We start from the raw sequence: 13,218 nt of genomic DNA, 5'->3' as shown, positions 1-13,218 counted from the left end.
TGGGGGGCCATTATTCTGCCTACCACATCATCCATCCATTTATGCATTCATTCGTCCTTGTGTTCATCTACCAATTCACCAGTTTGGTTACCCATTTACTCATCTATATGTGTACGTATGTATGCATGCATGCATGTTATATATCTATCCATTCATCCAACTGTCCATTTATTTATTCATTCATCCACCTAATCATTCACTTGCCCATTATTCATTCATCAGTCATATTAGCCATCCATCCTAACTTCATTATGTTCACTTATCCATTCAACCATCCATTCATCCACCAATCATCCACGCATCAATTTATCCATCTACTCAACCCTCCCTCTAATTATTCATAGGCTACCCTTATTTGCCTTGCCTATGACCCTTTAAATAACTAAACAGTGCCCTTCCAAGACCCCAAACACACACACAGACACACACACACACACACACTCCACAATTTGGACCTACTTACCAAAACAGGTCATTCTACCTGGATCTTTGTCATTTATTCTCAATCATCTTTTTTTCTGATCCTATCTCCAAATGAGTTGGAGCTCTTGGCTCCTAACCCAAACTCAGTGTTGCCTGTGGTACTTTGTACTGCCTATATGCCAGTAGGTCTTCCTGGAATTTTAGTTTACAGAGCCCTGCTGGTATTGACTTTGTGTTAACCCTGATCTGCCCTTCTCCTGGTTATACCCAGAAGGAGTTATGGCAATAAATAACCTTGCAATATGTGAGTGTGTGTGTAGGCAGGTGATGGATTAAAGCTGTGTGTCTAAATGGTTTTTCTGCTACACCTACCCCCATGATGAGGCTGGATGAAACCCATACTCCTCACAGTCTATATTGGGTTTTTCTCCTAGGGAAGTAAGACAAATAATACTATAAAATACATGTGGTATGATGGTCATAAAAGCATTTTGCAAATACGTGGATAATGAAAAAAAGCCATTTAAAAATCTCAAAAATTGAGCAGAGCTGTGGTTACTAGAGGTGGGAAAGAGGAAGGGGGAAGAGGTATAGTGAGAGATTGGTTAATGGACACAAAACAGCTAAACAGGAAAAACAAGTTCTATTGGTATGGAGCTGAGCTAGGCATCTATAATCAACAATAATTTACTGCATGTATTCAAATGGATAGAAGAGAGGAGATTGAATGTACTCATCACAAAGAAATGATTAAGTTTCATAATGATGAATATGCTAATTACCCTGATTTGATCATCACACACTGCATACATGCATTTAAGTTTCATAATGATGAATATGCTAATTACCCTGATTTGATCATCACACACTGCATACATGCATTGAAACAAAATTCTGTACCCCACAAATATGTATAATCAATACATTTCAATAAAAAATCTCAAAATTGCCATTATATGAGGAAAAACTAAATAAATATGGCTAACTTTACTTTTAGCAAGTTTTGTGTTTTTCCCCAGACTGTCCTCCAACAGGTACTATTAATAAGGTAAGAGCGCATATACTACTGAAGCAAAAGAATAAATAGTGGCAGTAACTGTAAAATCGCCACTCACAAGCGCTACCATAATTTATAGCTGTCAGAACTGTTAATGGTCTCTAACCACAGGCTGAAACACAGATAAGGGGGACTGTGAGTTGGGTAAAATTCCCAGCACTCGGCTAAAATGCCACCACTGCTCTGTTGCTCAGGACAGCAGATCAGAATGCAAATGAATAGAAGTGATATTATTATAAGAATAACTGCTCCCACTTATTTATTTTTTTAGAAAAGGTAAATCGGGGCTCAGATCCCCTTACTGGCCAGCTGCCAAAAAAAAAAAAAAGAAAAAAACAGGGAAATCACTCAGACTGTGGTCCTTTATATATGATTAGTAACGAATTACTGGCCATACACCTCAGGACTGACTATGTCAAAACATGACCACTGAGAACCATGGCTAAATGAATGGCTAGATTCCTATACAGTTTTAAGGTCATGAATCCATCACAGGCACAAGTTCAAACGAGGGTGAAATCGTTTGGGCAATTCTGGGTAGCCCAGCTCCTTGCCTGGAGAACCATTCATTTGCTGGGCAAGCCAAAGTGTTAAGACTTCTTCATGGAGCTCAAAACAGGCCGATAGTTTATACTTCTTCAAAACCTTTCAAGAAAGAGTTCATGAAAAATATGCTGCTAGCAGAGACTTGGCCAAAGAATATTTCAGAAATGAATGAAGAGGGGCAATTGCCTGTGACTGGTCAGCAGTCCAGTCTGGGAAAATGTAACTCCTCAGCAGCTGGAAGATTCCAGAGCCCTGAGTCAAAAGATCTTGAAGGCACCAACATTTCAACAATGTAGGTCACTTGTTTATAAAGGGCTCTGGTCAGCACAAAGACGTGCAAAGTATACATCAAGGGTTTATACTTTGATGTCCCACGTATAAAACACTACTCTTGAAATTCTCAACAATAAGTCTTAAATTTATGCCAAATCTCTTCTGTATGCTGCATCTCATTTGATCCTTACAACAACCTTGAGAAATTGCCTAGACAGAGCTTATACCCATTTCACAGATGAAATGACTACAGTTAGAAAGTCAGAGATAGCAAAAAGTTTTCACACTGCAAGACATTCCTAGTCAATTGATAATGTCTGCCTAGAGCACCAAATTGATAAAGATTCTGGGGCTAAATCCAGGATTAGCAAGAAAGGATGTAGGGAATCAGCCAGAATATCTCTATGGATGTGGGAGAGAGGAGCAGAAACAGGTGTGCCACACATTTCCCATCACTTTTCCAATGTTTTCTTTCATTCAACCAACATTCGCTGAGCACTACAAGGTACTTATTAGGTGCTGAAAATACTGAAGATAAAAAATATACAGTTTTTCATCTCTAGGAGCTCACAGTCCAGTTTTTCCATCATCCTAGTCTGTCCCCAATAAAATATATTGCTATCTCGTCATCAAAAATTCATTTCCTTTTCTTCCTGGCACACAGGTAGACTACATTATTCAGCTTCTCATGTGGTTTGGTATGGTCATGTAACTGAGTTCAAGCCAATGACATGTGAGCAGAAGTGACATGTGTCATTTCCAGGCCAATGCTTTTAAGAAGGGGGTGTGTCCTCACCACAATCTCCTCCTGCTAGTTGGATGTAGAGGATGACAAAAGCCCTAAATGATGATGTACTCATAGGGTAGAAGGAACCTGGAACCCTGAATCACCAGGTAGAGGATTGTGACTTAAGTAGAAATGCTTCCTTTGAAATGCTATCTGAGCAAAAAATCAACTTCTTTTTGTTGGATAACTATGAATAATGATTCTTTTGTGGGTATATTTGTTATAGCAGCTAGTGCATGTTACACTACCTAATCTTGCTGTAAAGTGACCTGGCCTCTTTAGCCTTCTCTCAACATGACTTTCATCCACCATGGTGGGCATTTAATTCATATTTTCATGTTACGTTAGATGGGCACTCTACATCCTAGCCCAGGAATCTTTTGACAGGGAACACCAAAGGCATGTTGAAGATCTTTGTCTAATTCCACACCTATGTGGAAATGATAGTCATGGGGTTTTGGGGGGGGGGCCTAGAATGATATCTTTCATTGACGCTGTCAAACTCCAAAATTGGCACCGAAATGACTACCCAGAACTGTCATGTGCTTTAGAGTCACACCACCCAGGTTTAGTGACAGCTGGGTCCCCTAATTCAGTAGATCTCCAACTTTAGCATGCATTTGAACATAGACTGCTAGCCCCATCCCAAGGCTTTCTAATCCAGTAGGTTTGGCTTGGAGCCCCCAAATCCGGATGTCTGTGAAGTTTCTAGATGCTGCTGGTGGTCCAGGAACCACACTTTGAGAAACAGTGCCCTTAATTAAGCCAGTCAGACTAAGCTGTGGCTATTCATCTTTTTAAATTTGTATAAGACATCTATGTTAGTCAGGGTTCTCCAGAGAAACAGAACCAACGGGACACACACATACGAGAGGATTTATTTTGGGAATTGGCTCACATAATTATGGAGGCCTGGAAGTCCCATTATCTGCTGTCTGCAAGCTGAAGAACCAGGAAATCCAGTGTTGTAATTCAGTCTGAGTCCAACGGCCTGAGAACCAAGGAATCCAATGGTACAGCTCCTAGTCCAAGTCTGAAGCCCTGAGAACAGAGGCTGGGGGTAGAGCAGGAGGTGCAAGTGTAAGTCCTGGACTTCGAAGGCCTTAGAACCAGGAGCTGCAATGTCTGTGGGCAAAGATGGATTTCCTAGCTTGAGAAGAGAGAGAGAGAACTTGCTCTCTTCCATCTTTGTTGTTCTATTTGGGTCCTCAATGGATTGAATGATGCCCAACAACATTGGTGAAGGTGATCTTTATTCAATCTACTAGTTCAAGTGCTAATCTCTTCTGGAATCATCCTCCCAGACACACTCAGAAATAATGTTTTATGAACTGTCTAGGCACCCCTTAGTGCAGTCAAGCTGACACATAAAATTAACCATCACACATCTGTTTTCTGCCAATATTTTTATTTTTGTGCTTTTTGTGTGTTTTCTTTTCACATTTCCTTCTGTAAAACCTCCACTTTGTATTTGCTTGTGATACCTGGAGCAGGAGCCCAGAGAAACCTAGGACACTGAACTGAATTGCTGTGGGTGTGGCAGCTACTGCCCCACTTCAGCACCTGGGCCTGTGGCTGATGGACAGAGATGATGACAGCTCCGGACTTTGCTGCCTTCTTTCCAGTGATGGGCCTCACTTCTACCATGTGTAAAATGAGGGTAATAACAATTTTCCCTTGATAAGAATTAAACATGTTAATTCATGTAAAGCATTTAGAACAATGCCTGGTGCATATTAAGTGCTCAATAAATGTTAGCTATTATAAATTGCCAATGTAACAGTTCATGTTTTGTTAACATGGGGACATCCTTCTCTCCAACTTTATTCTCTTCTAAGATATATTCCAGGAAGAAGCCAAAGATGTGGTAGAAGCTGGACTTTCTGGCATCCCTTGTTTTACCTACAGTAAGAAAAGCATAATTGGATGAAGAAATGCCACTTACTGCCATCAGCCTGGTTCAAATTGCCAATTGTTGATCTGTATTTTCTGTCATTAACAGGTTATGAAACACGTAGTCAACACATGCTTGCTGAATGGTACTGAAATCTGCCATGGAATAACTCAAAATATCTGGATGTAGACCATATATTTAGAAAACACTTAAAATCTGGGGCAAGTTTATATAAAAACCAAACATATTTTACATATACAGTAAGTTAATGATGGATGTCATTTATATTACACAAGTAAATACTGAGCTTATTAGTCATCTATTGCTACATAAAAAATTGCCCTAAAAATTTGGTGGCTTATAAACAACAAACATTTATTATCTTACATAATTTCTTTGGGTCAGAAATTTGGCAGTGGCTTAGTGCAGTGGCTAAGGGGTCTCTAATGAGGTTACGGTCAAGATGTTGGTTGGGGTTGCAGTCTCATCTGAAGGCTTGACTAGGCATGGAGATCTACTTCCAAGATGGTGCACTCACATGGCTATTGGCAAGAGGCCTCAGGTCCTTGCCACATGGACCTCTCCATAGGGCTGAGTGTCCTTATGACATGGCAGCTCACTTTTCCCATGGTAAATGATCAAAAAGAGCAAGGCAAATGCTGCAATGTTGTTTTTGACCTAGCCTTGGAAGTCACACTCTTATCATTTCAGCAATATCCCACTGGTTACAAAAATCAACTCTATTCAGGATAGGAGGTGAAAATGTAAGAGTTTGAATCCTAGCAGGTAGAGATCATTGGGGGCCATCTTGGAGGATGGCTACCACACTTTGCCACAGCAAAATCATGGAAACTAATTAATTTAAAAAAACTACAGTGTTTTATTCCTAGAATGTGAAACAGTGTTGCTTCTTTTATTGTCAGTTTGCAGATGGTAGCCTCTCTAAATTGGTTAGTAATGCTGATGGTAGAATTATCCACATAAGGGAAAGGATTCCACCACTTGAGGCTTCCTAAAAAGCCTCGGCTTAAGCAAGTTTTTATGGCTAAAATGGTCTAATGGTTGTTGCAGGAAAGTACACTGCTGAACAAGAATGAAGGATTTATGGAGTTGTTTCAGGGTAGGGTGACCAGCGTTTTTTAAAAATCCTGCCCAAGAACATTTGAGGTGTGACTTTCCATAAGTCAAAGTTACTGAAAGGGAATGTACTCATTTATATGTGTAAGCTCAGACTTTAAAAAATCGAAATAGTAGTAGTGATACTCCCATGGGTGAGAGCGAGAGCTCTGCAGCACTTTACGAGTTCAATCTGTCAGATTACTACATAAGGATAGAGGCCATATAAGCAGCAGAAGGCACTCTAAAGACAGAAGATCCCCCAGGCCAAAGGCAAGAAGAACAGAGATTGACTTCAGCTGAATCAATGGAATTAACGTTTTTAAAAAGCAAGTCAACTAACAGGGATAGTCTATACAGACCATAGGAAAATGGGAGCCAGATGAAAGGATGTAATAATAATGTAGTAATAAACCCTTTTTGAGCAGTTACCATGTGCTAAGTACTTTGCATGAGTCATTTAATCCATACAACAACCCTATTATTGGAGCCAAGAAACTGTAAGTTAAGTGACTTTCTTAAGATCACTAGTTGTAGAGCTGGATTTGAACCAGACCTGCAGGGCTCCAAAGACTGTGGGCTTAACTACTCTTAACTATACTGTCCTGGAGAATAGTGATTTTGGCAGGAAAACCCCTTGTGGCAGATTTACTTCTACAGTGGAGATACAGGCATTGGACTGTTGTAGCTCCACAATACTGGACATTGGCATCATCTCCCCAGTTCGAGATTCCAGGATCCTTCCAATCATGACCCATCTTCCCACAGAGAGAAAATAAGATTTAGCATCTGACAAGACAGGCTGGGCTGCGTGACAGGTACAATTCTCAAGAGAATTAAAAAAACATATTTTTAAAATATTAAATCATGAGATATTCTAAACATACAGAAAAGTACAGAAATATGACACTGCCCCAAATTAACCTTTCTTGACATTTGATTGTGTTTGCCTCAAAGCTTTCAAAAAATTCTGAGAGGTTAAAGCATAGGGACTTCATCTAAGGACAAACAGGCCTGAGAACAGCACACGTATAAACTGCCTCAGAGTTCTTTGCAAGGGTAGCATTACTGGAAATACGTGGATGGCCTCATAAGATATTACTCTGGAGGACAGAACTCACAGGGTGGCTAAGTTCTGACATATTTCAGATCTCAGCTCAAGGGCAGCGTTCCCGACCTCCTTGATCAAGACAGATCCTTCTAGCGTAATCTCTCACAGCACCCTACACCTTCCTTTATGGCACTTACATTGCTGTGATGTTACATTTGTTTGCATGGCTATTGAACTAATGCCTGCCTCCTCCACAGACTGCAAGCTCCATGAGGAGTGAGTTTGTGCCAAATTTTATTCACCATCATATACCTGGCACCTAGTCCAGTGCTTCTCAGTAGTAGGCATTCAATAAATGTCATTTCAATGAATTCATTCAATTTAAAATATCAGTCTCCTTAGGTATCTACTCAAGAGAAATGAAAACATATGTCCACACAAAGACTTGTATGTGAAGGTTCATAGGAGCATTATTCATAATAGCCTCAAAGTGGGAACAATCCAAATGTCCATCATTTGCTGAGTGGATAAATAAAATGTGGCATATTCATACAATGCAATACCTTTCAGCAATAAAAAGAATGAACTAATAAAACATTCTACAACATGTATGAGCCACAAAAATATGTTAAGTGAAATAAGCCAGACACAAAAGACTATGTATTGCACTACTCCATTTATATGAAATTTCTAGGAAAGACAAAACTGTAAAGAAAAAAGCAGATCAATGGTTGCCTGGGCCTTGGGGTGGGAGTGGGGATTGACTGCAGATGGGAACAAGGGAACTTTTGGGGGGTGGAAATGTTTCAAAACTTGATTGTGGTGATGGTAGCACAACTGTATAAATTTACCAAACATCATCAAACTGTACACTTGAAGTAGGCAAATTGTGTTGTATATGAATTATACCACAATAAAGCTGCTAAAAATATTTTTAAAATTAATCTCCTTACTTAATCATTTTATTCCACCTTAGTTCTGTGGAGCATTATTTCTGTGGGACATGTGCCAGAGGCTGCTAGTTGAGTCTCTCAACTCTTTAGAGACAGACCCAATTTTTAACTTGGCACATAGAAAAGCAAAATAAAATACCATATTTCCCAGCCTCCTTTGCAGCTTGGTGTGGCCATGTGACCAAATTCTGGCCTGTAAGATGTGAGCAAAAGTGATGTGTAGTATTTCCAGGAAGGCTGTTTAAGGGACTCAGCTCCACTTTTACCATTTTGCCTTTCCTTCTTCCTTCAAGGACATGTGGGCTGGTGCTCTAGCAGCCATCTTGGACCATGAAGTGACCTTGGGAATGAAAGCTAAGGATGGTGGAGCAAAAATATTGAAGACTGGATTCCTGAAGTTACCATAGAGCTGCCTTGCTACTCTTGGAGTGCTTACCTCCCAGATTTCTTTTATGCAAGACAGAAATAAACTTCAGTCTTATTAAGCCTTTGTTTTTTCCCCATTATATGCAGCCAAATCTAATCCTAAGTGATACCAGTTTTAATAGGTGCTAAAAGAAAAGAGGCTTCTGTGGTCAAATAATTTTGAGAACTATTATATTAAAGTTTAACAGATTTCATTGATGCAGGACCTCTCCGAGCTTTCAATATACTAATAAACATTCTCCAAGAACCTTCAACAGGGGCTAGAGTAAGCACAACTTCCCAAACTGAATTTACCCCAAAGCCTCTTTTTAGTGGACCATCTCATGGGATGAATGATTTAGGAAAAAGGGAAATGTTGCTTAAAAAATCCATATTTCTGGCTCTTTCTTTCTAATCCATCCTTTTTCTAGGTGGCTAGAGAGATCTTTCTTAAACATAAATTTGATATCACATCCGTGTTTAAATCCTTCAACGATTCCTGTAGGATAAATTTCAAACTCCTTCATGTAACATATAAGGACCTGGCCCTTGCCTTTTCTCTAGCCTCACCCTAGCCATCGCCCTTCTTTATCATGAACTTTTTGTAGTGCTGAGAATGGACCATAATCTTCCTAGTCCCTTATCCTCTGCACACACTATGCCTCCTTCATGGAACTTTTTCTACCTGACACCTTGCCTGGCATTCTACCTCCAATCCTTTAAGACCAGGCTCACGTATCAGCTCATTCACACTCATTCATACTTTGAGCAATGCCTACTATGTGCCAGGCATGGCACTAGTGCTTGAGTTACAAACACAATCCCTGCCCTGGAAGGACATGGAATCAAATGAAGTTAGACAAGTACTGTATTAGGGTGTGCTAACGGCTGTAATAACCAACCTTCATATTTCAGAGACTTGACACTATGACAGTTTATTCCTCACTCACAGCATAGTCCAGTGCAAGTAAGCACAGGGGTTCTTTCTGCTCCAGGCAGTCAGTCAGGGACCAAGGCTCATGTCATTGCAATTTTCTAGGTCCTCTGAGTCCTCCACTGGATATTTTTTGGATCTGTATAGCAGATGAGGAAAGGAGGGGAGTTTAAGGATCCCACAGGAGTTTTCGGGGGATGCCCAGAAATGGGATATATCTACCATTTCTGTCTGGATTCCATTATCCTAAGCTCAGTCACATGGGCCTACCTGATTACTGAGACATGCAGTTTTGCTACAACCCTAGGAGGAAAGCGAAATGAGCCAGTAAAAATAACATTTTTTTTCTGCCACAGATATATAAACAAGAACAATAAGGAAGCCCATGGTCTAATGGAGGAAGCAGACAAGTGAACAGAGGCAGGAAAGCAAGAGAGAACACAGCCAGTTGGGATACAACTTGTATTGGAGGAAGCAGACAAGTGAACAGAGGCAGGAAAGCAAGAGAGAACACAGCCAGTTGGGATACAACTTGTATTTGTGGAGTTACTGTCAGAGAGTTCTAGAACTTCTGGAAGTCCTCTGGCTCCATTCAGAGCTCCTGAGGATTGCTATTCTGCAGACAAGTGAACAGAGGCAGGAAAGCAAGAGAGAACACAGCCAGTTGGGATACAACTTGTGTTTGTGGAGTTACTGTCAGAGAGTTCTAGAACTTCTGGAAGTCCTCTGGCTCCATTCAGAGCTCCTGAGGATTGCTATTCGGGGGACCTTTGGAAACATGGACATTTTCTATGGTAAGAAATTTATGCATCACTGGCGTCTCCCCTGTAGCAGAACTTCAGAGCCTTATAGAGTCAACCATCTCGTCCCATCAGCTGTTGTGGTGTCCAGCTCTGCATGGGCACCCTCTGACTTCATACAGCTGCACTCTGATAGTGCTTTGCCACATGGTCCTTCCACCTGCCTCTTGACAGGTTCCCTGTTGACACTGAGTTTTGGGACCTCACAGAAGCCCACTTGGCACCTATGCATGAACAACCTGTGTGACTCTTTATCCACCAGCAACCTGAGCTGGTGGACAAATTTCCTTACTTTCCCCCTCCTGTGGGCTATACTGAGACTCATTTTATATGGCTTCAGAGGATAATACTTTGAGCAGAAATAATCAGCCACACATAGCGGAGGCCAGATTATTGGCTTTTCCCTTTTCCTAACCTTACTCCTTTTGAATCACTCCTGCCCTATAGAATCAGGCTCTGCTTCTGGAGAACCCAGGCCAAGACATCACCATGAATGGGTACAGCTAACAACTTAGCTCTCCGTTTCCCCTCCACTGCCTTCCACAGGTCTTTGCATGCTGCTGAAATTCTGCAGACCTGACTCTTTCAAGGTCAGGCGTGCAGCCAGACCTTTCCTTTGCTGGTACCTGTCCCACTCATTTGTGAATCCATCACGTAAGCCTGTCGATTTCTTGCTTGGTGACATAACATTGTCTCTCTGTGTTTAAATTCTTATGAGCTACTGACTTTTCTCAATCTTTAAGAACAGAAATTACTGACCAGTCTAACTTCCTGCTCCCTCCCACTCCCATACCTACCAAGGCTGTCTCTTGCCTCTGTGCCTAGGAACATAGTACTGCTGCTTCTGTCTGAAATCCCATTTCTTCCCATTCTCTTTTATGTTATTTCAATTTTTGTGGGCAAGGGACTTTATTAACCAAAAAGAGGGCCACTGACTCCCACATAGAACCTACCAAGTCTGTCTCTGATATAACTCTGCTCCCAGCCCTTTTCCAGAAAAGAAAGTGCATAGACCTGAGCCCAGTGAGCACTGTGGAATCCTTGATCCTGGTGTTTGGGCTAGAGAGGCTGTGGCTACCCGCTGCCTGGTTCTGCATCAGGTTTTGCTTCAACCCCTACAGAAGCTGGTTTAGAAGGTCAGGTATACTGTCCCTGTGAGGCAGCAGCAGGGGACAAGCAGCTCTCAGTATACTCACACACCAGCAGCTTGGCAGGATTGGAGGTGCTCAGGATCTATGTGTAAATCTCCACCTTATCCTCAACTAAACTAAAAGCTCCTTGAGGACACAGATGTTTTCTACCTTGTTTAATGCTATATGCCTTGTGCCTAAACAATACCTGGAACACAGTTGATGCTTAATAAATATTTGTTTAAGGAAAGAAGAAAGAGGAGGAAGGACCATAAGACATCTTGGCCAGGCTTGAGTCAAATGTGCACAGGTGAGAAAGATGAGTGGCAGGGGGCTGCCACCTCTGTATTTTTGAACTGGAGAAATCTCTGGTGTCTGCCAAGAAGTAAAGAAACGTTATTCAGAAGAGAGGGCCACAGGCTGAAAGCCATAGAAAAACTGGGATTTCAAAGAAGCTAAAAATATTCTCTCTGGGGGTGCAGTAAAACTGCTAAATCATCACAGTTACCCCTGACACAGTCAAATCATGCTCATCTGAAATGTATCTGACAAATTGGCCTTAGAATCATCAGACTCAGGTCATTCCTGCTTTAATTGAGGTAAAATGAGCCTCTACAGTCAGATCCAAACAGTTTTTTACTGGATGCCAAGGAAACACCCATGATGGGGAAGGCAGGGGGTGAGGATAGCAGGTGACTGCTAATGTCAGGGGTGGGAGGGGATAGTAATCGGATACCCTCCGGAGTATTCAGCCAGGCAGGGCAAACTACCTATTCCTCCTTTCCTAATTGCTCCTCCTCACCTCTGGTCTAATTTCCTTCCTTCTTCCATCTATTTTCTGTACAGCATTTATCACTACCTGCCCCTTGTATTTATTTACTGTCTTTCTTTCGCCTAATCCATCAGAGCAAGGGCTTTGTCCCATTGACCACTGTATCCCCCGTCTAGCATTTAGTGGGCGCTCAAAAATTAGCTGCTAACGAATTAAAGAACACAACAATTAGCTGAATCTCTGCCATATGCTGGGCCCTGTCCTTGAGGACGCTACAAGGATGGCAGGGGACATAGGCCAGAAAATAAACATATCACAGCTCGACACCTGATTTTACGGAGGTATATCCATGGCTCTGCAGGATCCCCGGGTCTGGAAAACTCCCCAGCTGTGCGGGGCCTTGGGCGGAAGACCGCTGTGTATCAGGAGCGACAGGGATCCAGGCGGAGCGGCAGGAGATGCGGCTGGAGACGGACGACGGGTCTCCTCTCTTCGCTTGGCCTCTCAGCACCTTCTTTCCCTGACCTGCCGGACCCCCCGTGGTTCCGCCGCTCTGTCCCGGGAGGCGGGGCCGCGCGCAGCAGCGTCTCCAAGGTAGGGAGGGGGCACGAGGCAGGAGGCGGGGCGACTCCGGCATCGGCCAATCAGCGCTACGATCACATCCATGCAAATACGAGCACAATGGAGCGAGCCCATCACTCGCCCCTGCAAGCAAGCTTGAAATGGGCTTCTACCTGAGTGACAGCTGGGCGGACCAATGATTCTGTGTTTTGGGCTGGCGAAGCCCAATGGCGCGGCTGGAAAGGCGGGCCCGAGCTGGGTTAGGGTGTCCTTGCAGGGTGTCTGAGCTAAACTTCACCAAATAATAGCTGTTTGTATTTTGGCTGCTGCAGGAGCCATTTTAGGTAAGTTCTTCTCTTAACTTTTTATTTTCCTCCCCGGCCTTGGCGGACCGGCCTTGTTCCCGGGTCCCCAGCCCCGCCCTGCAGGCCAGGCTGGGGTGCCCCTATGAATGGAGCCGGAATGAGGGGCTGCGGCGGCGCCGAGGCCCGGCCGGGGTCCGAGCGGGGCCAGCGG

At 42.6% G+C, this 13,218-nt stretch overlaps 1 long non-coding RNA gene across 1 annotated transcript; it reads right to left on the bottom strand.

Annotated features, from left to right (window-relative positions):
• Window positions 1–4,477: 4,477 nt before the first annotated feature.
• On the bottom strand, window positions 4,478–12,667 carry LOC103589114. Its single transcript, XR_550361.1, has 2 exons — window positions 12,469–12,667; window positions 4,478–4,988 (listed from the first exon to the last, which is right to left on the bottom strand). It is a non-coding gene; the product is annotated as an uncharacterized LOC103589114 (long non-coding RNA).
• Between the last annotated feature and the right edge of the window lie 551 nt (window positions 12,668–13,218).

Source organism: Galeopterus variegatus, unplaced genomic scaffold (assembly GCF_000696425.1).
Source record: "Galeopterus variegatus unplaced genomic scaffold, G_variegatus-3.0.2 Scaffold650, whole genome shotgun sequence".
In the NCBI taxonomy this organism is placed as follows: Eukaryota; Metazoa; Chordata; class Mammalia; order Dermoptera; family Cynocephalidae; genus Galeopterus; species Galeopterus variegatus.
The sequence above is the reverse complement of the archived record's forward strand: the minus strand, read 5'-3'. Positions and strand labels throughout refer to the sequence as shown.